General features: G+C 50.1%; 14 non-coding genes and 26 pseudogenes across 14 annotated transcripts; all 40 read right to left on the minus strand.

Moving 5' to 3' along the window:
* Nucleotides 1-37: 37 nt before the first annotated feature.
* Nucleotides 38-156, minus strand: LOC142561845 (5S ribosomal RNA; annotated as a pseudogene).
* A 525-nt stretch (nucleotides 157-681) lies between these two features.
* LOC142562703 (5S ribosomal RNA) lies at nucleotides 682-800 on the minus strand. The gene has a single exon (XR_012824020.1). It is a non-coding gene; the product is annotated as a 5S ribosomal RNA (ribosomal RNA).
* Nucleotides 801-1,325: 525 nt separating this feature from the next.
* Nucleotides 1,326-1,444, minus strand: LOC142561608 (5S ribosomal RNA; annotated as a pseudogene).
* Nucleotides 1,445-1,967: 523 nt separating this feature from the next.
* Nucleotides 1,968-2,086, minus strand: LOC142562197 (5S ribosomal RNA; annotated as a pseudogene).
* A 525-nt stretch (nucleotides 2,087-2,611) lies between these two features.
* LOC142562704 (5S ribosomal RNA) lies at nucleotides 2,612-2,730 on the minus strand. Its single transcript, XR_012824021.1, has one exon. It is a non-coding gene; the product is annotated as a 5S ribosomal RNA (ribosomal RNA).
* A 524-nt stretch (nucleotides 2,731-3,254) lies between these two features.
* LOC142561846 (5S ribosomal RNA) lies at nucleotides 3,255-3,373 on the minus strand (annotated as a pseudogene).
* Nucleotides 3,374-3,897: 524 nt separating this feature from the next.
* Nucleotides 3,898-4,016, minus strand: LOC142562705 (5S ribosomal RNA). Its single transcript, XR_012824022.1, has one exon. It is a non-coding gene; the product is annotated as a 5S ribosomal RNA (ribosomal RNA).
* Nucleotides 4,017-4,540: 524 nt separating this feature from the next.
* On the minus strand, nucleotides 4,541-4,659 carry LOC142561847 (5S ribosomal RNA; annotated as a pseudogene).
* Nucleotides 4,660-5,183: 524 nt separating this feature from the next.
* Nucleotides 5,184-5,302, minus strand: LOC142562706 (5S ribosomal RNA). The gene has a single exon (XR_012824023.1). It is a non-coding gene; the product is annotated as a 5S ribosomal RNA (ribosomal RNA).
* A 526-nt stretch (nucleotides 5,303-5,828) lies between these two features.
* LOC142561848 (5S ribosomal RNA) lies at nucleotides 5,829-5,947 on the minus strand (annotated as a pseudogene).
* A 526-nt stretch (nucleotides 5,948-6,473) lies between these two features.
* LOC142561849 (5S ribosomal RNA) lies at nucleotides 6,474-6,592 on the minus strand (annotated as a pseudogene).
* A 525-nt stretch (nucleotides 6,593-7,117) lies between these two features.
* LOC142562708 (5S ribosomal RNA) lies at nucleotides 7,118-7,236 on the minus strand. The gene has a single exon (XR_012824024.1). It is a non-coding gene; the product is annotated as a 5S ribosomal RNA (ribosomal RNA).
* A 524-nt stretch (nucleotides 7,237-7,760) lies between these two features.
* LOC142561639 (5S ribosomal RNA) lies at nucleotides 7,761-7,879 on the minus strand (annotated as a pseudogene).
* A 525-nt stretch (nucleotides 7,880-8,404) lies between these two features.
* On the minus strand, nucleotides 8,405-8,523 carry LOC142562709 (5S ribosomal RNA). The gene has a single exon (XR_012824025.1). It is a non-coding gene; the product is annotated as a 5S ribosomal RNA (ribosomal RNA).
* Nucleotides 8,524-9,047: 524 nt separating this feature from the next.
* LOC142562551 (5S ribosomal RNA) lies at nucleotides 9,048-9,166 on the minus strand (annotated as a pseudogene).
* Nucleotides 9,167-9,691: 525 nt separating this feature from the next.
* Nucleotides 9,692-9,810, minus strand: LOC142561851 (5S ribosomal RNA; annotated as a pseudogene).
* A 524-nt stretch (nucleotides 9,811-10,334) lies between these two features.
* LOC142561642 (5S ribosomal RNA) lies at nucleotides 10,335-10,453 on the minus strand (annotated as a pseudogene).
* A 525-nt stretch (nucleotides 10,454-10,978) lies between these two features.
* Nucleotides 10,979-11,097, minus strand: LOC142562710 (5S ribosomal RNA). Its single transcript, XR_012824026.1, has one exon. It is a non-coding gene; the product is annotated as a 5S ribosomal RNA (ribosomal RNA).
* Nucleotides 11,098-11,621: 524 nt separating this feature from the next.
* On the minus strand, nucleotides 11,622-11,740 carry LOC142562552 (5S ribosomal RNA; annotated as a pseudogene).
* A 525-nt stretch (nucleotides 11,741-12,265) lies between these two features.
* LOC142561852 (5S ribosomal RNA) lies at nucleotides 12,266-12,384 on the minus strand (annotated as a pseudogene).
* A 524-nt stretch (nucleotides 12,385-12,908) lies between these two features.
* Nucleotides 12,909-13,027, minus strand: LOC142562156 (5S ribosomal RNA; annotated as a pseudogene).
* A 524-nt stretch (nucleotides 13,028-13,551) lies between these two features.
* LOC142562738 (5S ribosomal RNA) lies at nucleotides 13,552-13,670 on the minus strand. The gene has a single exon (XR_012824053.1). It is a non-coding gene; the product is annotated as a 5S ribosomal RNA (ribosomal RNA).
* Nucleotides 13,671-14,197: 527 nt separating this feature from the next.
* LOC142562711 (5S ribosomal RNA) lies at nucleotides 14,198-14,316 on the minus strand. The gene has a single exon (XR_012824027.1). It is a non-coding gene; the product is annotated as a 5S ribosomal RNA (ribosomal RNA).
* A 515-nt stretch (nucleotides 14,317-14,831) lies between these two features.
* On the minus strand, nucleotides 14,832-14,950 carry LOC142562456 (5S ribosomal RNA; annotated as a pseudogene).
* A 515-nt stretch (nucleotides 14,951-15,465) lies between these two features.
* On the minus strand, nucleotides 15,466-15,584 carry LOC142562431 (5S ribosomal RNA; annotated as a pseudogene).
* Nucleotides 15,585-16,109: 525 nt separating this feature from the next.
* LOC142561831 (5S ribosomal RNA) lies at nucleotides 16,110-16,228 on the minus strand (annotated as a pseudogene).
* A 524-nt stretch (nucleotides 16,229-16,752) lies between these two features.
* On the minus strand, nucleotides 16,753-16,871 carry LOC142560987 (5S ribosomal RNA). Its single transcript, XR_012823519.1, has one exon. It is a non-coding gene; the product is annotated as a 5S ribosomal RNA (ribosomal RNA).
* Nucleotides 16,872-17,395: 524 nt separating this feature from the next.
* On the minus strand, nucleotides 17,396-17,514 carry LOC142562047 (5S ribosomal RNA; annotated as a pseudogene).
* Nucleotides 17,515-18,037: 523 nt separating this feature from the next.
* On the minus strand, nucleotides 18,038-18,156 carry LOC142561584 (5S ribosomal RNA; annotated as a pseudogene).
* Nucleotides 18,157-18,679: 523 nt separating this feature from the next.
* Nucleotides 18,680-18,798, minus strand: LOC142562712 (5S ribosomal RNA). The gene has a single exon (XR_012824028.1). It is a non-coding gene; the product is annotated as a 5S ribosomal RNA (ribosomal RNA).
* Nucleotides 18,799-19,321: 523 nt separating this feature from the next.
* On the minus strand, nucleotides 19,322-19,440 carry LOC142561613 (5S ribosomal RNA; annotated as a pseudogene).
* A 521-nt stretch (nucleotides 19,441-19,961) lies between these two features.
* LOC142562713 (5S ribosomal RNA) lies at nucleotides 19,962-20,080 on the minus strand. The gene has a single exon (XR_012824029.1). It is a non-coding gene; the product is annotated as a 5S ribosomal RNA (ribosomal RNA).
* A 524-nt stretch (nucleotides 20,081-20,604) lies between these two features.
* Nucleotides 20,605-20,723, minus strand: LOC142562423 (5S ribosomal RNA; annotated as a pseudogene).
* Nucleotides 20,724-21,247: 524 nt separating this feature from the next.
* Nucleotides 21,248-21,366, minus strand: LOC142561776 (5S ribosomal RNA; annotated as a pseudogene).
* Nucleotides 21,367-21,888: 522 nt separating this feature from the next.
* LOC142562715 (5S ribosomal RNA) lies at nucleotides 21,889-22,007 on the minus strand. The gene has a single exon (XR_012824031.1). It is a non-coding gene; the product is annotated as a 5S ribosomal RNA (ribosomal RNA).
* A 524-nt stretch (nucleotides 22,008-22,531) lies between these two features.
* Nucleotides 22,532-22,650, minus strand: LOC142562424 (5S ribosomal RNA; annotated as a pseudogene).
* Nucleotides 22,651-23,174: 524 nt separating this feature from the next.
* LOC142562716 (5S ribosomal RNA) lies at nucleotides 23,175-23,293 on the minus strand. The gene has a single exon (XR_012824032.1). It is a non-coding gene; the product is annotated as a 5S ribosomal RNA (ribosomal RNA).
* Nucleotides 23,294-23,816: 523 nt separating this feature from the next.
* On the minus strand, nucleotides 23,817-23,935 carry LOC142562380 (5S ribosomal RNA; annotated as a pseudogene).
* A 522-nt stretch (nucleotides 23,936-24,457) lies between these two features.
* On the minus strand, nucleotides 24,458-24,576 carry LOC142561980 (5S ribosomal RNA; annotated as a pseudogene).
* Nucleotides 24,577-25,100: 524 nt separating this feature from the next.
* Nucleotides 25,101-25,219, minus strand: LOC142562417 (5S ribosomal RNA; annotated as a pseudogene).
* Nucleotides 25,220-25,456: the final 237 nt, after the last annotated feature.

Consider the following 25,456-nt stretch of genomic DNA (forward strand, 5'->3'; position numbering starts at 1 on the left):
GTCACACAAGCACGCAATAAAAAAGCAAAAAGAACGGTGCCATCAGCACTCGGTGTTCCCAGGTGGTCTCCCTCCCAAGTACTGACCGAGCCTAATGCTGCTTAGCTTCGGGGATCGGACGAGAACCGGCGTATTCAGCATGGTAAGGCCGATGGCGAGAATGTGCTGTTTACGACTGCACCTGTATCGTGCTGCTATGTTGTGCAGTCGCCGAATGTATTGCTACAGCATACAGCACGTACGCGGCAGTCTTTCCGTGAACAATACACGCACGCGTCGTGTATGTTGATCACTCCGTTTGTGGTTGTTCGCTACATGCGTGCGTGCTAGTGCTCACAAAAACAAGAGGGCGAGCGCCACATTTTGCGCGCGTTGCAGCCCACAAGGTGCCACTTTATTGATGCGTTGTCATTGAGCTGTATGCGGGTGTGTTAAGTAAGCGGTTAGAAGCTTGTGCGACTAAATTTTGCATCATTACGTATACCGCTTACCACCGTCATCATTCCGCGTACAATATCGTGTAGTGGCCTGAATATTGTTGGTGTTACACTTCGGCGTTGGCTCTACCAGCAGGCTCCAGTTGAACGTAAGTTACAGTAAATGCAACCACCCACACGTTGTGCAAATGAAAAAAAAAACAAGACGTCACAGAAGCACGCAATAAAAAAGCAGAAAGAACGGTGCCATCAGCACTCGGTGTTCCCAGGTGGTCTCCCTCCCAAGTACTGACCGAGCCCAATGCTGCTTAGCTTCGGGGATCGGACGAGAACCGGCGTATTCAGCATGGTATGGCCGATGGCGAGAATGTGCTGTTTACGACTGCACCTGTATCGTGCTGCTATGTTGTGCAGTCGCCGAATGTATTGCTACAGCATACAGCACGTACGCGGCAGTCTTTCTGTGAACAATACACGCACGCGTCGTGTACGTTGATCACTCCGTTTGTGGTTGTTCGCTGCATTCGTGCATGCTAGTGCTCACAAAAACAAGAGGGCGAGCGCCACATCTTGCGCGCGTTGCAGCACACAAGGTGCCACTTTTTTGATGCTTTGTCATTGAGCTGTATGCGGGTGTGATAAGTAAGCGGTTAGAAGCTTGTGCGACTAAACTTTGCATCATTACGTATACCGCTTACCACCGTCATCATTCCGCGTACAATATCGTGTAGTGGCCTGAATATTGTTGGTGTTACACTTCGGCGTTGGCTCTACCAGCAGGCTCCAGTTTCACGTAAGTTACAGTAAATGCAACCACCCACACGTTGTGCAAATGAAAAAAAAAACAAGACGTCACAGAAGCACGCATTAAAAAAGCAAAAAGAACGGTGCCATCAGCACTCTGTGTTCCCAGGTGGTCTCCCTCCCAAGTACTGACCGAGCCCAATGCTGCTTAGCTTCGGGGATCGGACGAGAACCGGCGTATTCAGCATGGTATGGCCGATGGCGAGAATGTGCTGTTTACGACTGCACCTGTATCGTGGTGCTATGTTGTGCCGTCGCCGAATGTATTGCTACAGCATACAGCACGTACGCGGCAGTCTTTCCGTGAACAAAACACGCACGCGTCGTGTACGTTGATCACTCCGTTTGTGGTTGTTCGCTGCATGCGTGCGTGCTAGTGCTCACAAAAACAAGAGGGCGAGCGCCACATTTTGCGCGCGTTGCAGCCCACAAGGTGCCACTTTATTGATGCGTTGTCATTGAGCTGTATGCGGGTGTGATAAGTAAGCGGTTAGAAGCTTGTGCGACTAAATTTTGCATCATTACGTATACCGGTTACCACCGTCATCATTCCGCGTACAATATCGTGTAGTGGCCTGAATATTGTTGGTGTTACACTTCGGCGTTGGATCTACCAGCAGGCTCCAGTTGAACGTAAGTTACAGTAAATGCAACCACCCACACGTTGTGCAAATGAAAAAAAAACAAGACGTCACAAAAGCACACAATAAAAAGCAAAAACAACGGTGCCATCAGCACTCGGTGTTCCCAGGTGTTCTCCCTCCCAAGTACTGACCGAGCCCAATGCTTCTTAGCTTCGGGGATCGGACGAGAACCGGCGTATTCAGCATGGTATGGCCGATGGCTAGAATGTGCTGTTTACGACAGCACCTGTATCGTGCTGCTATGTTGTGCAGTCGCCGAATTTATTGCTACAGCATACAGCACGTACGCGGCAGTCTTTCCGTGAACAATACACGCACGCGTCGTGTAAGTTGATCACTCCGTTTGTGGTTGATCTCTGCATGCGTGCGTGCTAGTGCTCACAAAAACAAGAGGGCGAGCGCCACATTTTGCGCGCGTTGCAGCCCACAAGGTGCCACTTTATTGATGCGTTGTCATTGAGCTGTATGCGGGTGTGATAAGTAAGCGGTTCGAAGCTTGTGCGACAAAATTTTGCATCATTACGTATACCGCTTACCACCGTCATCATTCCGCGTACAATATCGTGTAGTGGCCTGAATATTGTTGGTGTTACACTTCGGCGTTGGCTCTACCAGCAGGCTCCAGTTGAACGTAAGTTACAGTAAATGCAACCACCCACACGTTGTGCAAATGAAAAAAAAAACAAGACGTCACAGAAGCACGCAATAAAAAAGCAAAAAGAACGGTGCCATCAGCACTCGGTGTTCCCAGGTGGTCTCCCTCCCAAGTACTGACCGAGCCCAATGCTGCTTAGCTTCGGGGATCGGACGAGAACCGGCGTATTCAGCATGGTATGGCCGATGGCGAGAATGTGCTGTTTCCGACTGCACCTGTATCGTGCTGCTATGTTGTGCAGTCGCCGAATGTATTGCTACAGCATACAGCACGTACGCGGCAGTCTTTCCGTGAACAATACACGCAAGCGTCGTGTACGTTGATCACTCCGTTTGTGGTTGTTCGCTGCATGCGTGCGTGCTAGTGCTCACAAAAAGAAGAGGGCGAGCGCCACATTTTGCGTGCGTTGCAGCCCACAAGGTGCCACTTTATTGATGCGTTGTCATTGAGCTGTATGCGGGTGTGATAAGTAAGCGGTTAGAAGCTTGTGCGACTAAATTTTGCATCATTACGTATACCGCTTACCACCGTCATCATTCCGCGTACAATATCGTGTAGTGGCCTGAATATTGTTGGTGTTACACTTCGGCGTTGGCTCTACCAGCAGGCTCCAGTTGAACGTAAGTTACAGTAAATGCAACCACCCACACGTTGTGCAAATGAAAAAAAAACAAGACGTCACACAAGCACGCAATAAAAAAGCAAAAAGAACGGTGCCATCAGCACTCGGTGTTCCCAGGTGGTCTCCCTCCCAAGTACTGACCGAGCCTAATGCTGCTTAGCTTCGGGGATCGGACGAGAACCGGCGTATTCAGCATGGTAAGGCCGATGGCGAGAATGTGCTGTTTACGACTGCACCTGTATCGTGCTGCTATGGTGTGCAGTCGCCGAATGTATTGCTACAGCATACAACACGTACGCGGAAGTCTTTCCGTGAACAATACACGCACGCGTCGTGTACGTTGATCACTCCGTTTGTGGTTGTTCGCTGCATGCGTGCGTGCTAGTGCTCACAAAAACAAGAGGGCGAGCGCCACATTTTGCGCGCGTTGCAGCCCACAAGGTGCCACTTTATTGATGCGTTGTCATTGAGCTGTATGCGGGTGTGATAAGTAAGCGGTTAGAAGCTTGTGCGACTACATTTTGCATCATTACGTATACCGCTTACCACCGTCATCATTCCGCGTACAATATCGTGTAGTGGCCTGAATATTGTTGGTGTTACACTTCGGCGTTGGCTCTACCAGCAGGCTCCAGTTGAACGTAAGTTACAGTAAATGCAACCACCCACACGTTGTGCAAATGAAAAAAAAACAAGACGTCACAGAAGTACGCAATAAAAAAGCAAAAAGAACGGTGCCATCAGCACTCGGTGTTCCCAGGTGGTCTCCCTCCCAAGTACTGACCGAGCCCAATGCTGCTTAGCTTCGGGGATCGGACGAGAACCGGCGTATTCAGCATGGTATGGCCGATGGCGAGAATGTGCTGTTTACGACTGCACCTGTATCGTGCTGCTATGTTGTGCCGTCGCCGAATGTATTGCTACAGCATACAGCACGTACGCGGCAGTCTTTCCGTGAACAATACACGCACGCGTCGTGTACGTTGATCACTCCGTTTGTGGTTGTTCGCTGCATGCGTGCGTGCTAGTGCTCACAAAAACAAGAGGGCGAGCGCCACATTTTGCGCGCGCTGCAGCCCACAAGGTGCCACTTTATTGATGCGTTGTCATTGAGCTGTATGCGGGTGTGATAAGTAAGCGGTTAGAAGCTTGTGGGACTAAATTTTGCATCATTACGTATACCGCTTACCACCGTCATCATTCCGCGTACAATATCGTGTAGTGGCCTGAATATTGTTGGTGTTACACTTCGGCGTTGGCTCTACCAGCAGGCTCCAGTTGAACGTAAGTTACAGTAAATGCAACCACCCACACGTTGTGCAAATGAAAAAAAAACAAGACGTCACACAAGCACGCAATAAAAAAGCAAAAAGAACGGTGCCATCAGCACTCGGTGTTCCCAGGTGGTCTCCCTCCCAAGTACTGACCGAGCCTAATGCTGCTTAGCTTCGGGGATCGGACGAGAACCGGCGTATTCAGCATGGTAAGGCCGATGGCGAGAATGTGCTGTTTACGACTGCACCTGTATCGTGCTGCTATGGTGTGCAGTCGCCGAATGTATTGCTACAGCATACAACACGTACGCGGCAGTCTTTCCGTGAACAATACACGCACGCGTCGTGTACGTTGATCACTCCGTTTGTGGTTGTTCGCTGCATGCGTGCGTGCTAGTGCTCACAAAAACAAGAGGGCGAGCGCCACATTTTGCGCGCGTTGCAGCCCACAAGGTGCCACTTTATTGATGCGTTGTCATTGAGCTGTATGCGGGTGTGATAAGCAAGCGGTTAGAAGCTTGTGCGACTACATTTTGCATCATTACGTATACCGCTTACCACCGTCATCATTCCGCGTACAATATCGTGTAGTGGCCTGAATATTGTTGGTGTTACACTTCGGCGTTGGCTCTACCAGCAGGCTCCAGTTGAACGTAAGTTACAGTAAATGCAACCACCCACACGTTGTGCAAATGAAAAAAAAACAAGACGTCACAGAAGCACGCAATAAAAAAGCAAAAAGAACGGTGCCATCAGCACTCGGTGTTCCCAGGTGGTCTCCCTCCCAAGTACTGACCGAGCCCAATGCTGCTTAGCTTCGGGGATCGGACGAGAACCGGCGTATTCAGCATGGTATGGCCGATGGCGAGAATGTGCTGTTTACGACTGCACCTGTATCGTGCTGCTATGTTGTGCCGTCGCCGAATGTATTGCTACAGCATACAGCACGTACGCGGCAGTCTTTCCGTGAACAATACACGCACGCGTCGTGTACGATGATCACTCCGTTTGTGGTTGTTCGCTGCATGCGTGCGTGCTAGTGCTCACAAAAACAAGAGGGCGAGCGCCACATTTTGCGCGCGCTGCAGCCCACAAGGTGCCACTTTATTGATGCGTTGTCATTGAGCTGTATGCGGGTGTGATAAGTAAGCGGTTAGAAGCTTGTTCGACTAAATTTTGCATCATTACGTATACCGCTTACCACCGTCATCATTCCGCGTACAATATCGTGTTGTGGCCTGAATATTGTTGGTGTTACACTTCGGCGTTGGCTCTACCAGCAGGCTCCATTTGAACGTAAGTTACAGTAAATGCAACCACCCACACGTTGTACAAATGAAAAAAAAAAAACAAGACGTCACAGAAGCACGCAATGAAGAGCAAAAAGAACGGTGCCATCAGCACTCGGTGTTCCCAGGTGGTCTCCCTCCCAAGTACTGACCGAGCCTAATGCTGCTTAGCTTCGGGGATCGGACGAGAACCGGCGTATTCAGCATGGTAAGGCCGATGGCGAGAATGTGCTGTTTACGACTGCACCTGTATCGTGCTGCTATGTTGTGCAGTCGCCGAATGTATTGCTACAGCATACAGCACATACGCGGCAGTCTTTCCGTGAACAATACACGCACGCGTCGTGTACGTTGATCACTCCGTTTGTGGTTGTTCGCTGCATGCGTGCGTGCTAGTGCTCACAAAAACAAGAGGGCGAGCGCCACATTTTGCGCGCGTTGCAGCCCACAAGGTGCCACTTTATTGATGCGTTGTCATTGAGCTGTATGCGGGTGTGATAAGTAAGCGGTTAGAAGCTTGTGCGACTAAATTTTGCTTCATTACGTATACCGCTTACCACCGTCATCATTCCGCGTACAATATCGTGTAGTGGCCTGAATATTGTTGGTGTTACACTTCGGCGTTGGCTCTACCAGCAGGCTCCAGTTGAACGTAAGTTACAGTAAATGCAACCACCCACACGTTATGCAAATGAAAAAAAAGAACAAGACGTCACAGAAGCACGCAATAAAAAAGCAAAAAGAACGGTGCCATCAGCACTCGGTGTTCCCAGGTGGTCTCCCTCCCAAGTACTGACCGAGCCTAATGCTGCTTAGCTTCGGGGATCGGACGAGAACCGGCGTATTCAGCATGGTAAGGCCGATGGCGAGAATGTGCTGTTTACGACTGCACCTGTATCGTGCTGCTATGTTGTGCAGTCGCCGAATGTATTGCTACAGCATACAGCACGTACGCGGCAGTCTTTCCGTGAACAATACACGCACGCGTCGTGTACCTTGATCACTCCGTTTGTGGTTGTTCGCTGCATAAGTGCGTGCTAGTGCTCACAAAAACAAGAGGGCGAGCGCCACATTTTGCGCGCGTTGCAGCCCACAAGGTGCCACTTTATTGATGCGTTGTCATTGAGCTGTATGCGGGTGTGATAAGTAAGCGGTTAGAAGCTTGTGCGACTAAATTTTGCATCATTACGTATACCGCTTACCACCGTCATCATTCCGCGTACAATATCGTGTAGTGGCCTGAATATTGTTGGTGTTACACTTCGGCGTTGGCTCTACCAGCAGGCTCCAGTTGAACGTAAGTTACAGTAAATGCAACCACCCACACGTTGTGCAAATGAAAAAAAAAACAAGACGTCACAGAAGCACGCAATAAAAAAGCAGAAAGAACGGTGCCATCAGCACTCGGTGTTCCCAGGTGGTCTCCCTCCCAAGTACTGACCGAGCCCAATGCTGCTTAGCTTCGGGGATCGGACGAGAACCGGCGTATTCAGCATGGTATGGCCGATGGCGTGAATGTGCTGTTTACGACTGCACCTGTATCGTGCTGCTATGTTGTGCAGTCGCCGAATGTATTGCTACAGCATACAGCACGTACGCGGCAGTCTTTCTGTGAACAATACACGCACGCGTCGTGTACGTTGATCACTCCGTTTGTGGTTGTTCGCTGCATTCGTGCATGCTAGTGCTCACAAAAACAAGAGGGCGAGCGCCACATCTTGCGCGCGTTGCAGCACACAAGGTGCCACTTTTTTGATGCTTTGTCATTGAGCTGTATGCGGGTGTGATAAGTAAGCGGTTAGAAGCTTGTGCGACTAAACTTTGCATCATTACGTATACCGCTTACCACCGTCATCATTCCGCGTACAATATCGTGTAGTGGCCTGAATATTGTTGGTGTTACACTTCGGCGTTGGCTCTACCAGCAGGCTCCAGTTGAACGTAAGTTACAGTAAATGCAACCACCCACACGTTGTGCAAATGAAAAAAAAAACGAGACGTCACAAAAGCACACAATAAAAAGCAAAAACAACGGTGCCATCAGCACTCGGTGTTCCCAGGTGTTCTCCCTCCCAAGTACTGACCGAGCCCAATGCTGCTTAGCTTCGGGGATCGGACGAGAACCGGCGTATTCAGCATGGTATGGCCGATGGCTAGAATGTGCTGTTTACGACAGCACCTGTATCGTGCTGCTATGTTGTGCAGTCGCCGAATGTATTGCTACAGCATACAGCACGTACGCGGCAGTCTTTCCGTGAACAATACACGCACGCGTCGTGTAAGTTGATCACTCCGTTTGTGGTTGTTCTCTGCATGCGTGCGTGCTAGTGCTCACAAAAACAAGAGGGCGAGCGCCACATTTTGCGCGCGTTGCAGCCCACAAGGTGCCACTTTATTGATGCGTTGTCATTGAGCTGTATGCGGGTGTGATAAGTAAGCGGTTCGAAGCTTGTGCGACAAAATTTTGCATCATTACGTATACCGCTTACCACCGTCATCATTCCGCGTACAACATCGTGTAGTGGCCTGAATATTGTTGGTGTTACACTTCGGCGTTGGCTCTACCAGCAGGCTCCAGTTGAACGTAAGTTACAGTAAATGCAACCACCCACACGTTGTGCAAATGAAAAAAAAAACAAGACGTCACAGAAGCACGCAATAAAAAAGCAAAAAGAACGGTGCCATCAGCACTCGGTGTTCCCAGGTGGTCTCCCTCCCAAGTACTGACCGAGCCCAATGCTGCTTAGCTTCGGGGATCGGACGAGAACCGGCGTATTCAGCATGGTATGGCCGATGGCGAGAATGTGCTGTTTACGACTGCACCTGTATCGTGCTGCTATGTTGTGCCGTCGCCGAATGTATTGCTACAGCATACAGCACGTACGCGGCAGTCTTTCCGTGAACAATACACGCACGCGTCGTGTACGTTGATCACTCCGTTTGTGGTTGTTCGCTGCATGCGTGCGTGCTAGTGCTCACAAAAACAAGAGGGCGAGCGCCACATTTTGCGTGCGTTGCAGCCCACAAGGTGCCACTTTATTGATGCGTTGTCATTGAGCTGTATGCGGGTGTGATAAGTAAGCGGTTAGAACCTTGTGCGACTAAATTTTGCATCATTACGTATACCGCTTACCACCGTCATCATTCCGCGTACAATATCGTGTAGTGGCCTGAATATTGTTGGTGTTACACTTCGGCGTTGGCTCTACCAGCAGGCTCCAGTTGAACGTAAGTTACAGTAAATGCAACCACCCACACGTTGTGCAAATGAAAAAAAAACAAGACGTCACAGAAGCACGCAATAAAAAAGCAAAAAGAACGGTGCCATCAGCACTCGCTCTTCCCAGGTGCTCTCCCTCCCAAGTACTGACCGAGCCTAATGCTGCTTAGCTTCGGGGATCGGACGAGAACCGGCGTATTCAGCATGGTAAGGTCGATGGCGAGAATGTGCTGTTTACGACTGCACCTGTATCGTGCTGCTATGTTGTGCAGTCGCCGAATGTATTGCTACAGCATACAGCACGTACGCGGCAGTCTTTCCGTGAACAATACACGCACGCGTCGTGTACGTTGATCACTCCGTTTGTGGTTGTTCGCTGCATGCGTGCGTGCTAGTGCTCACAAAAACAGGAGGGCGAGCGCCACATTTTGCGCGCGTTGCAGCCCACAAGGTGCCACTTTATTGATGCGTTGTCATTGAGCTGTATGCGGGTGTGATAAGTAAGCGGTTAGAAGCTTGTGCGACTAAATTTTGCATCATTACGTATACCGCTTACCACCGTCATCATTCCGCGTACAATATCGTGTAGTGGCCTGAATATTGTTGGTGTTACACTTCGGCGTTGGCTCTACCAGCAGGCTCCAGTTGAACGTAAGTTACAGTAAATGCAACCACCCACACGTTGTGCAAATGAAAAAAAAAACAAGACGTCACACAAGCACGCAATAAAAAAGCAAAAAGAACGGTGCCATCAGCACTCGGTGTTCCCAGGTGGTCTCCCTCCCAAGTACTGACCGAGCCTAATGCTGCTTAGCTTCGGGGATCGGACGAGAACCGGCGTATTCAGCATGGTAAGGCCGATGGCGAGAATGTGCTGTTTACGACTGCACCTGTATCGTGCTGCTATGTTGTGCAGTCGCCGAATGTATTGCTACAGCATACAGCACGTACGCGGCAGTCTTTCCGTGAACAATACACGCACGCGTCGTGTACGTTGATCACTCCGTTTGTGGTTGTTCGCTGCATGCGTGCGTGCTAGTGCTCACAAAAACAAGAGGGCGAGCGCCACATTTTGCGCGCGTTGCAGCCCACAAGGTGCCACTTTATTGATGCGTTGTCATTGAGCTGTATGCGGGTGTGATAAGTAAGCGGTTAGAAGCTTGTGCGACTAAATTTTGCATCATTACGTATACCGCTTACCACCGTCATCATTCCGCGTACAATATCGTGTAGTGGCCTGAATATTGTTGGTGTTACACTTCGGCGTTGGCTCTACCAGCAGGCTCCAGTTGAACGTAAGTTACAGTAAATGCAACCACCCACACGTTGTGCAAATGAAAAAAAAAACGAGACGTCACAAAAGCACACAATAAAAAGCAAAAACAACGGTGCCATCAGCACTCGGTGTTCCCAGGTGTTCTCCCTCCCAAGTACTGACCGAGCCCAATGCTGCTTAGCTTCGGGGATCGGACGAGAACCGGCGTATTCAGCATGGTATGGCCGATGGCTAGAATGTGCTGTTTACGACAGCACCTGTATCGTGCTGCTATGTTGTGCAGTCGCCGAATGTATTGCTACAGCATACAGCACGTACGCGGCAGTCTTTCCGTGAACAATACACGCACGCGTCGTGTAAGTTGATCACTCCGTTTGTGGTTGTTCTCTGCATGCGTGCGTGCTAGTGCTCACAAAAACAAGAGGGCGAGCGCCACATTTTGCGCGCGTTGCAGCCCACAAGGTGCCACTTTATTGATGCGTTGTCATTGAGCTGTATGCGGGTGTGATAAGTAAGCGGTTCGAAGCTTGTGCGACAAAATTTTGCATCATTACGTATACCGCTTACCACCGTCATCATTCCGCGTACAACATCGTGTAGTGGCCTGAATATTGTTGGTGTTACACTTCGGCGTTGGCTCTACCAGCAGGCTCCAGTTGAACGTAAGTTACAGTAAATGCAACCACCCACACGTTGTGCAAATGAAAAAAAAAACAAGACGTCACAGAAGCACGCAATAAAAAAGCAAAAAGAACGGTGCCATCAGCACTCGGTGTTCCCAGGTGGTCTCCCTCCCAAGTACTGACCGAGCCCAATGCTGCTTAGCTTCGGGGATCGGACGAGAACCGGCGTATTCAGCATGGTATGGCCGATGGCGAGAATGTGCTGTTTACGACTGCACCTGTATCGTGCTGCTATGTTGTGCCGTCGCCGAATGTATTGCTACAGCATACAGCACGTACGCGGCAGTCTTTCCGTGAACAATACACGCACGCGTCGTGTACGTTGATCACTCCGTTTGTGGTTGTTCGCTGCATGCGTGCGTGCTAGTGCTCACAAAAACAAGAGGGCGAGCGCCACATTTTGCGTGCGTTGCAGCCCACAAGGTGCCACTTTATTGATGCGTTGTCATTGAGCTGTATGCGGGTGTGATAAGTAAGCGGTTAGAACCTTGTGCGACTAAATTTTGCATCATTACGTATACCGCTTACCACCGTCATCATTCCGCGTACAATATCGTGTAGTGGCCTGAATATTGTTGGTGTTACACTTCGGCGTTGGCTCTACCAGCAGGCTCCAGTTGAACGTAAGTTACAGTAAATGCAACCACCCACACGTTGTGCAAATGAAAAAAAAACAAGACGTCACAGAAGCACGCAATAAAAAAGCAAAAAGAACGGTGCCATCAGCACTCGCTCTTCCCAGGTGCTCTCCCTCCCAAGTACTGACCGAGCCTAATGCTGCTTAGCTTCGGGGATCGGACGAGAACCGGCGTATTCAGCATGGTAAGGTCGATGGCGAGAATGTGCTGTTTACGACTGCACCTGTATCGTGCTGCTATGTTGTGCAGTCGCCGAATGTATTGCTACAGCATACAGCACGTACGCGGCAGTCTTTCCGTGAACAATACACGCACGCGTCGTGTACGTTGATCACTCCGTTTGTGGTTGTTCGCTGCATGCGTGCGTGCTAGTGCTCACAAAAACAGGAGGGCGAGCGCCACATTTTGCGCGCGTTGCAGCCCACAAGGTGCCACTTTATTGATGCGTTGTCATTGAGCTGTATGCGGGTGTGATAAGTAAGCGGTTAGAAGCTTGTGCGACTAAATTTTGCATCATTACGTATACCGCTTACCACCGTCATCATTCCGCGTACAATATCGTGTAGTGGCCTGAATATTGTTGGTGTTACACTTCGGCGTTGGCTCTACCAGCAGGCTCCAGTTGAACGTAAGTTACAGTAAATGCAACCACCCACACGTTGTGCAAATGAAAAAAAAAACAAGACGTCACACAAGCACGCAATAAAAAAGCAAAAAGAACGGTGCCATCAGCACTCGGTGTTCCCAGGTGGTCTCCCTCCCAAGTACTGACCGAGCCTAATGCTGCTTAGCTTCGGGGATCGGACGAGAACCGGCGTATTCAGCATGGTAAGGCCGATGGCGAGAATGTGCTGTTTACGACTGCACCTGTATCGTGCTGCTATGTTGTGCAGTCGCCGAATGTATTGCTACAGCATACAGCACGTACGCGGCAGTCTTTCCGTGAACAATACACGCACGCGTCGTGTACGTTGATCACTCCGTTTGTGGTTGTTCGCTGCATGCGTGCGTGCTAGTGCTCACAAAAACAAGAGGGCGAGCGCCACATTTTGCGCGCGTTGCAGCCCACAAGGTGCCACTTTATTGATGCGTTGTCATTGAGCTGTATGCGGGTGTGATAAGTAAGCGGTTAGAAGCTTGTGCGACTAAATTTTGCATCATTACGTATACCGCTTACCACCGTCATCATTCCGCGTACAATATCGTGTAGTGGCCTGAATATTGTTGGTGTTACACTTCGGCGTTGGCTCTACCAGCAGGCTCCAGTTGAACGTAAGTTACAGTAAATGCAACCACCCACACGTTGTGCAAATGAAAAAAAAACAAGACGTCACAGAAGCACGCAATAAAAAAGCAAAAAGAACGGTGCCATCAGCACTCGGTGTTCACAGGTGGTCTCCCTCCCAAGTACTGACCGAGCCTAATGCTGCTTAGCTTCGGGGATCGGACGAGAACCGGCGTATTCAGCATGGTAAGGCCGATGGCGAGAATGTGCTGTTTACGACTGCACCTGTATCGTGCTGCTATGTTGTGCAGTCGCCGAATGTATTGCTACAGCATACAGCACGTACGCGGCAGTCTTTCCGTGAACAATACACGCACGCGTCGTGTACGTTGATCACTCCGTTTGTGGTTGTTCGCTGCATGCGTGCGTGCTAGTGCTCACAAAAACAAGAGGGCGAGCGCCACATTTTGCGCGCGTTGCAGCCCACAAGGTGCCACTTTATTGATGCGTTGTCATTGAGCTGTATGCGGGTGTGATAAGTAAGCGGTTAGAAGCTTGTGCGACTAAATTTTGCATCATTACGTATACCGCTTACCACCGTCATCATTCCGCGTACAATATCGTGTAGTGGCCTGAATATTGTTGGTGTTACACTTCGGCGTTGGCTCTACCAGCAGGCTCCAGTTGAACGTAAGTTACAGTAAATGCAACCACCCACACGTTGTGCAAATGAAAAAAAAACAAGACGTCACAGAAGCACGCAATAAAAAAGCAAAAAGAACGGTGCCATCAGCACTAGGTGTTCCCAGGTGGTCTCCCTCCCAAGTACTGACCGAGCCCGATGCTGCTTAGCTTCGGGGATCGGACGAGAACCGGCGTATTCAGCATGGTATGGCCGATGGCGAGAATGTGCTGTTTACGACTGCACCTGTATCGTGCTGCTATGTTGTGCAGTCGCCGAATGTATTGCTACAGCATACAGCACGTACGCGGCAGTCTTTCCGTGAACAATACACGGACGCGTCGTGTACGTTGATCACTCCGTTTGTGGTTGTTCGCTGCATTCGTGCATGCTAGAGCTCACAAAAACAAGAGCGCGAGCGCCACATCTTGCGCGCGTTGCAGCACACAAGGTGCCACTTTTTTGATGCTTTGCCATTGAGCTGTATGCGGGTGTGATAAGTAAGCGGTTAGAAGCTTGTGCGACTAAACTTTGCATCATTACGTATACCGCTTACCACCGTCATCATTCCGCGTACAATATCGTGTAGTGGCCTGAATATTGTTGGTGTTACACTTCGGCGTTGGCTCTACCAGCAGGCTCCAGTTGAACGTAAGTTACAGTAAATGCAACCACCAACACGTTGTGCAAATGAAAAAAAAAAAACAAGACGTCACAGAAGCACGCATTAAAAAAGCAAAAAGAACGGTGCCATCAGCACTCGGTGTTCCCAGGTGGTCTCCCTCCCAAGTACTGACCGAGCCCAATGCTGCTTAGCTTCGGGGATCGGACGAGAACCGGCGTATTCAGCATGGTATGGCCGATGGCGAGAATGTGCTGTTTACGACTGCACCTGTATCGTGCTGCTATGTTGTGCCGTCGCCGAATGTATTGCTACAGCATACAGCACGTACGCGGCAGTCTTTCCGTGAACAATACACGCACGCGTCGTGTACGTTGATCACTCCGTTTGTGGTTGTTCGCTGCATGCGTGCGTGCTAGTGCTCACAAAAACAAGAGGGCGAGCGCCACATTTTGCGCGCGTTGCAGCCCACAAGGTGCCACTTTATTGATGCGTTGTCATTGAGCTGTATGCGGGTGTGATAAGTAAGCGGTTAGAAGCTTGTGCGACTAAATTTTGCATCATTACGTATACCGCTTACCACCGTCATCATTCCGCGTACAATATCGTGTAGTGGCCTGAATATTGTTGGTGTTACACTTCGGCGTTGGCTCTACCAACAGGCTCCAGTTGAACGTAAGTTACAGTAAATGCAACCACCCACACGTTGTGCAAATGAAAAAAAAAAACAAGACGTCACAGAAGCACGCAATAAAAACGGTGCCATCAGCAATCGGTGTTCCCAGGTGGTCTCCCTCCCAAGTACTGACCGAGCCAAATGCTGCTTAGCTTCGGGGATCGCACGAGAACCGGCGTATTCAGCATGGTATGGCCGATGGCGAGAGTGTGCTGTTTACGACTGCACCTGTATCGTGCTGCTATGTTGTGCCGTCGCCGAATGTATTGCTACAGCATACAGCACGTACGCGGCAGTCTTTCCGTGAACAATACACGCACGCGTCGTGTACGTTGATCACTCCGTTTGTGGTTGTTCGCTGCATGCGTGCGTGCTAGTGCTCACAAAAACAAGAGGGCGAGCGCCACATTTTGCGCGCGTTGCAGCCCACAAGGTGCCACTTTATTGATGCGTTGTCATTGAGCTGTACGCGGGTGTGATAAGTAAGCGGTTAGAAGCTTGTGCGACTAAATTTTGCATCATTGCGTATACCGCTGACCACCGTCATCATTCCGCGTACAATATCGTGTAGTGGCCTGAATATTGTTGGTGTTACACTTCGGCGTTGGCTCTACCAACAGGCTCCAGTTGAACGTAAGTTACAGTAAATGCAACCACCCACACGTTGTGCAAATGAAAAAAAAAAACAAGACGTCACAGAAGCACGCAATAAAAACGGTGCCATCAGCAATCGGTGTTCCCAGGTGGTCTCCCTCCCAAGTACTGACCGAGCCCACTGCTGCTTAGGTTCGGGGATCGGACGAGAACCGGCGTATTCAGCATGGTATGGCCGATGGCGAGAATGTGCTGTTTACGACTGCACCTGTATCGTGCTGCTATGTTGTGCAGTCGCCGAATGTATTGCTTCAGCATACAGCACATACGCGGCAGCGTTTCCGTGAACAATACACGCACGCGAAGTGTACGTTCATCACTCCGTTTGTGGTTGTTTGCTGCATGCGTGCGTGCTAGTGCTCACAAAAACAAGAGGGCGAGCGCCACATTTTGCGCGCGTTGCAGCCCACAAGGTGCCACTTTATTGATGCGTTGTCATTGAGCTGTATGCGGGTGTGATAAGTAAGCGGTTAGAAGTTTGTGCGACTAAATTTTGCATCATTACGTATACCGCTTGCCACCGTCATCATTCCGCGTACAATATCGTGTAGTGGCCTGAATATTGTTGGTGTTACACTTCGGCGTTGGCTCTACCAGCAGGCTCGAGTTGAACGTAAGTTACAGTAAATGCAACCACCCACACGTTGTGCAAATGAAAAAAAAAACAAGACGTCACAGAAGCACGCAATAAAAAAGCAAAAAGAACGGTGCCATCAGCACTCGGTGTTACCAGGTGGTCTCCCTCCCAAGTACTGACCGAGCCCAATGCTGCTTAGCTTCGGGGATCGGACGAGAACCGGCGTATTCAGCATGGTATGGCCGATAGCGAGAATGTGCTGTTTACGACTGCACCTGTATCGTGCTGCTATGTTGTGCAGTCGCCGAATGTATTGCTACAGCATACAGCACGTACGCGGCAGTCTTTCCGTGAACAATACACGCACGCGTCGTGTACGTTGATCACTCCGTTTGTGGTTGTTCGCTGCATGCGTGCGTGCTAGTGCTCACAAAAACAAGAGGGCGAGCGCCACATTTTGCGCGCGTTGACCCACAAGGTGCCACTTTATTGATGCGTTGTCATTGAGCTGTGTGCGGGTGTGATAAGTAAGCGGTTACAAGCTTGTGCGTTTAAATTTTGCATCATTACGTATACCGCTTACCTCCGTCATCATTCCGCGTACAATATCGTGTAGTGGCCTGAATATTGTTGGTGTTACACTTCGGCGTTGGCTCTACCAGCAGGCTCCAGTTGAACGTAAGTTACAGTAAATGCAACCACCCACACGTTGTGCAAATGAAAAAAAAAAACAAGACGTCACAGAAGCACGCAATAAAAAAGCAAGAAGAACGGTGCCATCAGCGCTCGGTGTTCCCAGGTGGTCTCCCTCCCAAGTACTGACCGAGCCCAATGCTGCTTAGCTTCGGGGATCGGACGAGAACCGGCGTATTCAGCATGGTATGGCCGATGGCGAGAATGTGCTGTTTACGACTGCACCTGTATCGTGCTGCTATGTTGTGCAGTCGCCGAATGTATTGCTACAGCATACAGCACGTACGCGGCAGTCTTTCCGTGAACAATACACGCACGCGTCGTGTACGTTGATCACTCCGTTTGTGGTTGTTCGCTGCATGCGTGCGTGCTAGTGCTCAAAAAACAAGAGGGCGAGCGCCACATTTTGCGCGCGTTGCAGCCCACAAGGTGCCACTTTATTGATGCGTTGTCATTGAGCTGTATGCGGGTGTGATAAGTAAGCGGTTAGAAGCTTGTGCGACTAAATTTCGCACATTACGTATACCGCTTACCACCGTCATCATTCCGCGTACAATATCGTGTAGTGGCCTGAATATTGTTGGTGTTACACTTCGGCGTTGGCTCTACCAGCAGGCTCCAGTTGAACGTAAGTTACAGTAAATGCAACCACCCACACGTTGTGCAAATGAAAAAAAAAAACAAGACGTCACAGAAGCACGCAATAAAAAAGCCAAAAGAACGGTGCCATCAGCACTCGGTGTTCCCAGGTGGTCTCCCTCCCAAGTACTGACCGAGCCCAATGCTGCTTAGCTTCGGGGAATGGACGAGAACCGGCGTATTCAGCATGGTATGGCCGATGGCGAGATTGTGCTGTTTACGACTGCACCTGTATCGTGCTGCTATGTTGTGCAGTCGCCGAATGTATTGCTACAGCATACAGCACGTACGCGGCAGTCTTTCCGTGAACAATACACGCACGCGTCATGTACGTTGATCACTCCGTTTGTGGTTGTTCGCTGCATGCGTGCGTGCTAGTGCTCACAAAAACAAGAGGGCGAGCGCCACATTTTGCGCGCGTTGACCCACAAGGTGCCACTTTATTGATGCGTTGTCATTGAGCTGTGTGCGGGTGTGATAAGTAAGCGGTTAGAAGCTTGTGCGTTTAAATTTTGCATCATTACGTATACCGCTTACCTCCGTCATCATTCCGCGTACAATATCGTGTAGTGGCCTGAATATTGTTGGTGTTACACTTCGGCGTTGGCTCTACCAGCAGGCTCCAGTTGAACGTAAGTTACAGTAAATGCAACCACCCACACGTTGTGCAAATGAAAAAAAAAACAAGACGTCACAGAAGCACGCAATAAAAAAGCAAAAAGAACGGTGCCATCAGCACTCGGTGTTACCAGGTGGTCTCCCTCCCAAGTACTGACCGAGCCCAATGCTGCTTAGCTTCGGGGATCGGACGAGAACCGGCGTATTCAGCATGGTATGGCCGATGGCGAGAATGTGCTGTTTACGACTGCACCTGTATCGTGCTGCTATGTTGTGCAGTCGCCGAATGTATTGCTACAGCATACAGCACGTACGCGGCAGTCTTTCCGTGAACAATACACGCACGCGTCGTGTACGTTGATCACTCCGTTTGTGGTTGTTCGCTGCATGCGTGCGTGCTAGTGCTCACAAAAACAAGAGGGCGAGCGCCACATTTTGCGCGCGTTGACCCACAAGGTGCCACTTTATTGATGCGTTGTCATTGAGCTGTGTGCGGGTGTGATAAGTAAGCGGTTAGAAGCTTGTGCGTTTAAATTTTGCATCATTACGTATACCGCTTACCTCCGTCATCATTCCGCGTACAATATCGTGTAGTGGCCTGAATATTGTTGGTGTTACACTTCGGCGTTGGCTCTACCAGCAGGCTCCAGTTGAACGTAAGTTACAGTAAATGCAACCACCCACACGTTGTGCAAATGAAAAAAAAAACAAGACGTCACAGAAGCACGCAATAAAAAAGCAAGAAGAACGGTGCCATCAGCACTCGGTGTTCCCAGGTGGTCTCCCTCCCAAGTACTGACCGAGCCCAATGCTGCTTAGCTTCGGGGATCGGACGAGAACCGGCGTATTCAGCATGGTATGGCCGATGGCGAGAATGTGCTGTTTACGACTGCACCTGTATCGTGCTGCTATGTTGTGCAGTCGCCGAATGTATTGCTACAGCATACAGCACGTACGCGGCAGTCTTTCCGTGAACAATACACGCACGCGTCGTGTACGTTGATCACTCCGTTTGTGGTTGTTCGCTGCATGCGTGCGTGCTAGTGCTCAAAAAACAAGAGGGCGAGCGCCACATTTTGCGCGCGTTGCAGCCCACAAGGTGCCACTTTATTGATGCGTTGTCATTGAGCTGTATGCGGGTGTGATAAGTAAGCGGTTAGAAGCTTGTGCGATTAAATTTCGCACATTACGTATACCGCTTACCACCGTCATCATTCCGCGTACAATATCGTGTAGTGGGCTCAATATTGTTGGTGTTACACTTCGGCGTTGGCTCTACCAGCAAGCTCCAGTTGAACGTAAGTTACAGTAAATGCAACCACCCACACGTTGTGCAAATGAAAAAAAAAACAAGACGTCACAGAAGCACGCAATAAAAAAGCAAAAAGAACGGTGCCATCTGCACTCGGTGTTCCCAGGTGGTCTCCCTCCCAAGTACTGACCGAGCCCAATGCTGCTTAGCTTCGGGGATCGGACGAGAACCGGCGTATTCAGCATGGTATGGCCAATGGCGAGAATGTGCTCTTTACGACTGCACCTGTATCGTGCTGCTATGTTGTGCAGTCGCCGAATGTATTGCTACAGCATACAGCACGTACGCGGCAGTCTTTCCGTGAACAATACACGCACGCGTCGTGTACGTTGATCACTCCGTTTGTGGTTGTTCGCTGCATGCGTGCGTGCTTGTGCTCAAAAAACAAGAGGGCGAGCGCCACATTTTGCGCGCGTTGCAGCCCACAAGGTGCCACTTTATTGATGCGTTGTCATTGAGCTGTATGCGGGTGTGATAAGTAAGCGGTTAGAAGCTTGTGCGACTAAATTTCGCACATTACGTATACCGCTTACCACCGTCATCATTCCGCGTACAATATCGTGTAGTGGGCTCAATATTGTTGGTGTTACACTTCGGCGTTGTCTCTACCAGCAGGCTCCAGTTGAACGTAAGTTACAGTAAATGCAACCACCCACACGTTGTGCAAATGAAAAAAAACAAGACGTTACAGAAGCACGCAATAAAAAAGCAAAAAGAACGGTGCCATCAGCACTCGGTGTTCCCAGGTGGTCTCCCTCCCAAGTACTGACCGAGCCCAATGCTGCTTAGCTTCGGGGATCGGACGAGAACCGGCGTATTCAGCATGGTATGGCCGATGGCGAGAATGTGCTGTTTACGACTGCACCTGTATCGTGCTGCTATGTTGTGCAGTCGCCGAATGTATTGCTACAGCATACAGCACGTACGCGGCAGTCTTTCCGTGAACAATACACGCACGCGTCGTGTACGTTGATCACTCCGTTTGTGGTTGTTCGCTGCATGCGTGCGTGCTAGTGCTCACAAAAACAAGAGGGCGAGCGCCACATTTTGCGCGCGTTGCAGCCCACAAGGTGCCACTTTATTGATGCGTTGTCATTGAGCTGTATGCGGGTGGGATAAGTAAGCGGTTAGAAGCTTGTGCGACTAAATTTTGCATCATTACGTATAACGCTTGCCACCGTCATCATTCCGCGTACAATATCGTGTAGTGGCCTGAATATTGTTGGTGTTACACTTCGGCGTTGGCTCTACCAGCAGGCTCCAGTTGAACGTAAGTTACAGTAAATGCAACCACCCACACGTTGTGCAAATGAAAAAAAAACAAGACGTCACAGAAGCACGCAATAAAAAAGCAAAAAGAACGGTGCCATTAGCACTCGGTGTTCCCAGGTGGTCTCCCTCCCAAGTACTGACCGAGCCCAATGCTGCTTAGCTTCGGGGAATGGACGAGAACCGGCGTATTCAGCATGGTATGACCGATGGCGAGAATGTGCTGTTTACGACTGCTACTGTATCGTGCTGCTATGTTGTGCAGTCGTCGAATGTATTGCTACAGCATACAGCATGTACGCGGCAGTCTTTCCATGAACAATACACGCACGCGTCGTGTACGTTGATCACTCCGTTTGTGGTTGTTCGCTGCATGCGTGCGTGCTAGTGCTCACAAAAACAAGAGGGCGAGCGCCACATTTTGCGCGCGTTGCAGCCCACAAGGTGCCACTTTATTGATGCGTTGTCATTGAGCTGTATGCGGGTGTGATAAGTAAGCGGTTAGAAGCTTGTGCGACTAAATTTTGCATCATTACGTATACCGCTTGCCACCATCATCATTCCGCGTACAATATCGTGTAGTGGCCTGGATATTGTTGGTGTTACACTTCGGCGTTGGCTCTACCAGCAGGCTCCAGTTGAACGTAAGTTACAGTAAATGCAACCACCCACACGTTGTGCAAATGAAAAAAAAACAAGACGTCACAGAAGCAGGCAATAAAAAAGCAAAAAGAACGGTGCCATCAGCAGTCGGTGTTCCCAGGTGGTCTCCCTCCCAAGTACTGACCGAGCCCAATGCTGCTTAGCTTCGGGGATCGGACGAGAACCGGCGTATTCAGCATGGTATGGCCGATGGCGAGAATGTGCTGTTTACGACTGCACCTGTATCGTGCTGCTATGTTGTGCAGTCGCCGAATGTATTGCTACAGCATACAGCACGTACGCGGCAGTCTTTCCGTGAACAATACGCGCACGCGTCGTGTACGTTGATCACTCCGTTTGTGGTTGTTCGCTGCATGCGTGCGTGCTAGTGCTCACAAAAACAAGAGGGCGAGCGCCACATTTTGCGCGCGTTGCAGCCCACAAGGTGCCACTTTATTGATGCGTTGTCATTGAGCTGTATGCGGGTGTGATAAGTAAGCGGTTAGAAGCTTGTGCGACTAAATTTCGCACATTACGTATACCGCTTACCACCGTCATCATTCCGCGTACAATATCGTGTAGTGGGCTCAATATTGTTGGTGTTACACTTCGGCGTTGTCTCTACCAGCAGGCTCCAGTTGAACGTAAGTTACAGTAAATGCAACCACCCACACGTTGTGCAAATGAAAAAAAACAAGACGTTACAGAAGCACGCAATAAAAAAGCAAAAAGAACGGTGCCATCAGCACTCGGTGTTCCCAGGTGGTCTCCCTCCCAAGTACTGACCGAGCCCAATGCTGCTTAGCTTCGGGGATCGGACGAGAACCGGCGTATTCAGCATGGTATGGCCGATGGCGAGAATGTGCTGTTTACGACTGCACCTGTATCGTGCTGCTATGTTGTGCAGTCGCCGAATGTATTGCTACAGCATACAGCACGTACGCGGCAGTCTTTCCGTGAACAATACACGCACGCGTCGTGTACGTTGATCACTCCGTTTGTGGTTGTTCGCTGCATGCGTGCGTGCTAGTGCTCACAAAAACAAGAGGGCGAGCGCCACATTTTGCGCGCGTTGCAGCCCACAAGGTGCCACTTTATTGATGCGTTGTCATTGAGCTGTATGCGGGTGGGATAAGTAAGCGGTTAGAAGCTTGTGCGACTAAATTTTGCATCATTACGTATAACGCTTGCCACCGTCATCATTCCGCGTACAATATCGTGTAGTGGCCTGAATATTGTTGGTGTTACACTTCGGCGTTGGCTCTACCAGCAGGCTCCAGTTGAACGTAAGTTACAGTAAATGCAACCACCCACACGTTGTGCAAATGAAAAAAAAACAAGACGTCACAGAAGCACGCAATAAAAAAGCAAAAAGAACGGTGCCATTAGCACTCGGTGTTCCCAGGTGGTCTCCCTCCCAAGTACTGACCGAGCCCAATGCTGCTTAGCTTCGGGGAATGGACGAGAACCGGCGTATTCAGCATGGTATGACCGATGGCGAGAATGTGCTGTTTACGACTGCACCTGTATCGTGCTGCTATGTTGTGCAGTCGTCGAATGTATTGCTACAGCATACAGCATGTACGCGGCAGTCTTTCCATGAACAATACACGCACGCGTCGTGTACGTTGATCACTCCGTTTGTGGTTGTTCGCTGCATGCGTGCGTGCTAGTGCTCACAAAAACAAGAGGGCGAGCGCCACATTTTGCGCGCGTTGCAGCCCACAAGGTGCCACTTTATTGATGCGTTGTCATTGAGCTGTATGCGGGTGTGATAAGTAAGCGGTTAGAAGCTTGTGCGACTAAATTTTGCATCATTACGTATACCGCTTGCCACCATCATCATTCCGCGTACAATATCGTGTAGTGGCCTGGATATTGTTGGTGTTACACTTCGGCGTTGGCTCTACCAGCAGGCTCCAGTTGAACGTAAGTTACAGTAAATGCAACCACCCACACGTTGTGCAAATGAAAAAAAAACAAGACGTCACAGAAGCAGGCAATAAAAAAGCAAAAAGAACGGTGCCATCAGCACTCGGTGTTCCCAGGTGGTCTCCCTCCCAAGTACTGACCGAGCCCAATGCTGCTTAGCTTCGGGGATCGGACGAGAACCGGCGTATTCAGCATGGTATGGCCGATGGCGAGAATGTGCTGTTTACGACTGCACCTGTATCGTGCTGCTATGTTGTGCAGTCGCCGAATGTATTGCTACAGCATACAGCACGTACGCGGCAGTCTTTCCGTGAACAATACGCGCACGCGTCGTGTACGTTGATCACTCCGTTTGTGGTTGTTCGCTGCATGCGTGCGTGCTAGTGCTCACAAAAACAAGAGGGCGAGCGCCACATTTTGCGCGCGTTGCAGCCCACAAGGTGCCACTTTATTGATGCGTTGTCATTGAGCTGTATGCGGGTGTGATAAGTAAGCGGTTAGAAGCTTGTGCGACTAAATTTTGCATCATTACGTATAACGCTTACCACCGTCATCATTCCGCGTACAATATCGTGTAGTGGCCTGAATATTGTTGGTGTTACACTTCGGCGTTGGCTCTACCAGCAGGCTCCAGTTGAACGTAAGTTACAGTAAATGCAACCACCCACACGTTGTGCAAATGAAAAAAAAACAAGACGTCACAGAAGCACGCAATAAAAAGCAAAAAGAACGGTGCCATTAGCACTCGGTGTTCCCAGGTGGTCTCCCTCCCAAGTACTGACCGAGCCCAATGCTGCTTAGCTTCGGGGAATGGACGAGAACCGGCGTATTCAGCATGGTATGGCCGATGGCGAGATTGTGCTGTTTACGACTGCACCTGTATCGTGCTGCTATGTTGTGCAGTCGCCGAATGTATTGCTACAGCATACAGCACGTACGCGGCAGTCTTTCCGTGAACAATACACGCACGCGTCATGTACGTTGATCACTCCGTTTGTGGTTGTTCGCTGCATGCGTGCGTGCTAGTGCTCACAAAAACAAGAGGGCGAGCGCCACATTTTGCGCGCGTTGACCCACAAGGTGCCACTTTATTGATGCGTTGTCATTGAGCTGTGTGCGGGTGTGATAAGTAAGCGGTTAGAAGCTTGTGCGCTTAAATTTTGCATCATTACGTATACCGCTTACCTCCGTCATCATTCCGCGTACAATATCGTGTAGTGGCCTGAATATTGTTGGTGTTACACTTCGGCGTTGGCTCTACCAGCAGGCTCCAGTTGAACGTAAGTTACAGTAAATGCAAGCACCCACACGTTGTGCAAATAAAAAAAAAACAAGACGTCACAGAAGCACGCAATAAAAAAGCAAAAAGAACGGTGCCATCAGCACTCGGTGTTACCAGGTGGTCTCCCTCCCAAGTACTGACCGAGCCCAATGCTGCTTAGCTTCGGGGACCGGACGAGAACCGGCGTATTCAGCATGGTATGGCCGATGGCGAGAATGTACTGTTTACGTCTGCACCTGTATCGTGCTGCTATGTTGTGCAGTCGCCGAATGTATTGGCACAGCATACAGCACGTACGCGGCAGTCTTTCCGTGAACAATACACGCACGCGTCGTGTACGTTGATCACTCCGTTTGTGGTTGTTCGCTGCATGCGTGCGTGCTAGTGCTCACAAAAACAAGAGGGCGAGCGCCACATTTTGCGCGCGTTGCAGCCCACAAGGTGCCACTTTATTGATGCGTTGTCATTGAGCTGTATGCGGGTGTGATAAGTAAGCGGTTAGAAGCTTGTGCGACTAAATTTTGCATCATTACGTATAACGCTTGCCACCGTCATCATTCCGCGAACAATATCGTGTAGTGGCCTGAATATTGTTGGTGTTACACTTCGGCGTTGGCTCTACCAGCAGGCTCCAGTTGAACGTAAGTTACAGTAAATGCAACCACCCACACGTTGTGCAGATGAAAAAAAAACAAGACGTCACAGAAGCAGGCAATAAAAAAGCAAAAAGAACGGTGCCATCAGCACTCGGTGTTCCCAGGTGGTCTCCCTCCCAAGTACTGACCGAGCCCGATGCTGCTACGCTTCGGGGATCGGACGAGAATCGGCGTATTCAGCATGGTATGGCCGATGGCGAGAATGTGCTGTTTACGACTGCACCTGTATCGTGCTGCTATGTTGTGCAGTCGCCGAATGTATTGCTACAGCATACAGCATGTACGCGGCAGTCTTTCCGTGAACAATACACGCACGCGTCGTGTACGTTGATCACTCCGTTTGTGGTTGTTCGCTGCATGCGTGCGTGCTAGTGCTCACAAAAACAAGAGGGCGAGCGCCACATTTTGCGCGCGTTGCAGCCCACAAGGTGCCAC

This window comes from Dermacentor variabilis, chromosome 10, assembly GCF_050947875.1.
Source record: "Dermacentor variabilis isolate Ectoservices chromosome 10, ASM5094787v1, whole genome shotgun sequence".
NCBI lineage: Eukaryota > Metazoa > Arthropoda > Arachnida > Ixodida > Ixodidae > Dermacentor > Dermacentor variabilis.